Here is a 3,858-nt window from a genome sequence, read left to right on the forward strand (position 1 = left end):
TTAAATGCATCATATAAGTCACTTTGGAATAAATCACAGTAGGCCGATGTATAATGATAAAAAAGCGACTTTACAGTCTGGAAATACTTTAGGCTATAGCAAATTATTTCTCGGACCCCCTATCACTTTAAGTACCGCTGGTCAACACAAAAGAAAGACCTGTCTAGACTCTGCCCCGGTACGAGTTGTGTCGAGCTAGTCATTAGTCTGTTTGATGAGAAAAATGTTAAATTGGTAAAGTGTGTTAAGAATCCATACAACTGCAGCAGTGGAGGACTATTATTCTGCTGCGTGATACTGTAGTGATGTCCGGTTCGCGAACGAATCGTTCGATTTAACCGGTTCTTCTTAGTGAACCGGTTGAACCAGTTCACCATGTTAAAAATCAGATAGTGTGATATAAATATATTTATATTACTTTTTAAAAAAAGATGAATGTATCTAATCTGTGTACTTTGTTCAGTTGAAGATTATGTTAGGTTATAGGCCAAAGGGGTTTGTTAGGGAAGTTGGATAATAATTAAGACTCTATGTTTAATAGGAATAAGGGATGATTTATGAAATACCTGTACTGTAATTAATTATAGTTAACAATGACACATTCACAAATTGAGTTTGTAATAAATAGAACATGAACACGAGTAAAGAAGCTGATATTGAACGTGCGTGCAGCGTGCCGGCTAGAGCGGTTCTGAACAGATTGCCTGCTATGACTGACACAGCACGTCTGAACCGAGCTGGTTCTTTTGGACAACTGATTCTGGGCTAATGTTCTGAGCGCGGGTAAACCGAAGACTTGAATGAAGGGCAATCTGGCTAAACGTAAATTTATTTAATAACAAATAAATCGCAATGGATTATATATAGTAAGTGGATTATGGTTTCTGTGCTGATGAAAACTAATTTATTTACTTTATATCTTCAAGACTTAATCCTCCTATGCACATCACTGCCTGTTACTGTATTTGAGTGCTTAGTTGCAAAACTTAATTGTAAAAGTTATGATTACTGACTTTATATATAAAATACGCCAAAAACACGGATATGAGTGACTTCTTACCTGCTGCTGACAGGCAGGACTCGCGAGCTGAGGGCGAGGCTGAGGCTGACGTGCAAGAGCAGCTCTGCGCGTGCAAGCAAAAAATAAATAAATAACTTGGAAAATTTTATTTAAAAGTCGGATAAATGAACACAAATACATATAGCCTATAAAACTAGTGCTCCTTACTCTTTGTGTAGTAAGTAATAATGTTCTAAATAGTGTGATATTTGTGACAGCTCAGGACACTGTGAGTGTAAATGCTCGTTACAACCAGCAGGTGGCGTAGATGAATAATGGTTTTCTAAGCAAGCACATTCAATCCAGCTCTGAAGGGTTAAAACCTGGTTGAAATTTGTTTGGGATATTAGGGAAGTCTGATTCATTTCCCTGAACCGGTTCTTTCGAACGGTCCTCTATAGTGAACCGACTCCAAACGACTCATCGGTTATTTTTGCGTCATCACGTAAAAGACTAATAAAATGTAAAAATAAAAACTCAAACACGTTAAATCTAGACTATATGCTTGCGTATTTTCTATAATGTGATAGGGTAGAATATTTAAGAATCTTGTGACCAGTGCCTATTCAATGGGTGCGTCCGAAATCGCATACTGCTTAGTAGGTACTACATTTGAATTTGAACGTACTACTCGACCGTTAAATAAGTACGTTCTATATAGTATGAATGCGAGTAGTATGAATGGAATTCGGACGTACTACATCCGCCATGTTGACGTTGTCACGTGACATGCGTCTCCACAACAGCGCCTAAATTTAAAGAGCCCTCACTACTGCGAACATCAGCAATGTTTCACGATATTCTTACCACTTTCATCGGCGATTAAACATCTTTTTACAGCCGACTCACAAAATCATCTCATCGACTTACAATGTTTAAACTTTCAATAAGTCAGCCGTTCACTTAGATCATGTTAAAGAAGTGCAAATTAACCACAGTGAACAACGTTTTTCCCTGAGGTACTTACGCTTGAAAAGAGCCGCGTCGCCGCCTTCTGCCGTTCTCGAATATGGCGCCTCCTCTCGTGTGGCCTCATGGGATAGTAAAGTGTCCATCCTATGCATGCTACGGAATTCGGGCGGAAGTAGTAGGTCATCCGGGTACTTCTCGCCTACTGTTTTTCGAATACTATGAATTCGGACGTACTACTCGCCTCGCATACTGTTTTTCGCCTACTATATAGTATGGAAGTATGCGATTTCGGACGCAGCTTCAGACTTTCCTGCAAGCTGAATGAGTGACATCCCTTCAGTACACTGTAAAAAAAAATCCGTAAAATTTACGGCAGCTGTGGTTACCGGAATTTTACCGTAAAAATACGGTAGCAGCGTTTTAGATTTTACGGTTTTAACTTAAATTTACAGTTAAATACCGTATTTTCATTAACTGATATAATGTTAATATACCAACCTATTGAAGTACTGAAATCTGTTTTGTACCTTTGTAATACACTGATAACCACCAAATGCTGGAGGTGATGAGAAAGTCACATGATGAACCAAAGCCCATCACAAGCAGCTTTTAAATAATAACATATATAGAAGGTGCACAGTGTCATTCACACAAACACTAAACACCATCACGGTAACACACATGAAACTGAAATAATGCAATAAACATTCATTTAACAACATTAGGTGTAACACACAACCCTAATATACAAAACTGATAAGAAAAAACGAAGAAGAAACATAGTTATTTCAACAAAAAAACATCAAATTTGAAATGTAACGCAGGGAATTCTGGGAATGTCAATTTACGGTTATTCACTGTAAATTATACGGTCTTTTTCACTTCCAAAAACGGTATACTACCGTAAAATTAATGTCCAATACATGTAATGTCCCATACAGTTTTTCACCGTATATAGTAGGGGAATTTACCGTTAACCATTTAACAGGTTTTTACTGTAGCATTTTTACAGTCTTTTACCATTAAATTCACTGTCATTTTTTACAGTGTAAGTAATGTGCCCAAAACATTTGAAGAATAATCCCTACATTCTATCCAAGAATTAGAAATGAACTACAGGAGTTAAATTGTAAGTTGCTTTCGATAAAAACGTCTGCTAAATGATTAAATCTAAATCTAAATCCTCATTATTCTACATGACCAGCACTCTACTGAAGTCACAGCAGAAGTGCATAAAATATAAAGGATTAATAGGACAGAAATGGTTGTGAAAACAGATGTGCTGCTTAATGTGTGTGTGTTTTTCTAGATTTTAGGATTATTTGATGAAAAAACAGTAAAAAAAATAAAAAACATGAACATGAACATTTTATATATAAAAATGAAATATTAACATATAATATATATATATATATATATATATATATATAAAATATGAACATTTTTTACAGTACTACACCTTACATATTCCAAACTTGTGAGTTGTGTTTGCATTTCCTTTTTATATGAAAAGTAAAAAATGGTCAAAGCTTACTTTTGTATTGGCAATGTGCAAATATAAGGAACTAATATTTATTTATTATTATATGGTCTGTATGTTGGGGTTAGGTCTTAATCTGATCTTGACTTCAATTTGTTCACATTAAAAAGCTGTTTCTCCTTCAAAATGACAGGTTTTGTCCCATCATTCTTTCTGCTTCATAGCCATGTATATGAACTGTTTCTGCATAATGTGTGCTGTGAATTATTGCTGTTGTCTTGTTTGCAGAAGTCAGCATTGCTGGGTCCGACCCAACAAGCCCCCTTCTCAGCAGCAGTGATGCAGATGATTGGTGGGGCCATAAAAGCAGCCCTAGCCTGGGGGGGGGGGGGGGGTGGGCGGGGGC

General features: G+C 36.7%; 1 protein-coding gene across 1 annotated transcript in view; it reads right to left on the bottom strand.

Moving 5' to 3' along the window:
- LOC107559433 (transmembrane protein 53) overlaps positions 1-1,118 on the bottom strand; it is a 13,676-nt gene extending 12,558 nt beyond the window's left edge. Inside the window, exon 1 of the mRNA XM_016243259.1 lies at positions 1,061-1,118. The gene's annotated coding sequence lies outside the window, so the exon portion shown is untranslated. The remainder of the gene's footprint in view (positions 1-1,060) is intronic.
- Positions 1,119-3,858: the final 2,740 nt, after the last annotated feature.

This window comes from Sinocyclocheilus grahami, unplaced genomic scaffold (genome assembly GCF_001515645.1).
Source record: "Sinocyclocheilus grahami isolate Dianchi unplaced genomic scaffold, SAMN03320097.WGS_v1.1 scaffold22.1, whole genome shotgun sequence".
Classification (NCBI taxonomy): Eukaryota; Metazoa; Chordata; class Actinopteri; order Cypriniformes; family Cyprinidae; genus Sinocyclocheilus; species Sinocyclocheilus grahami.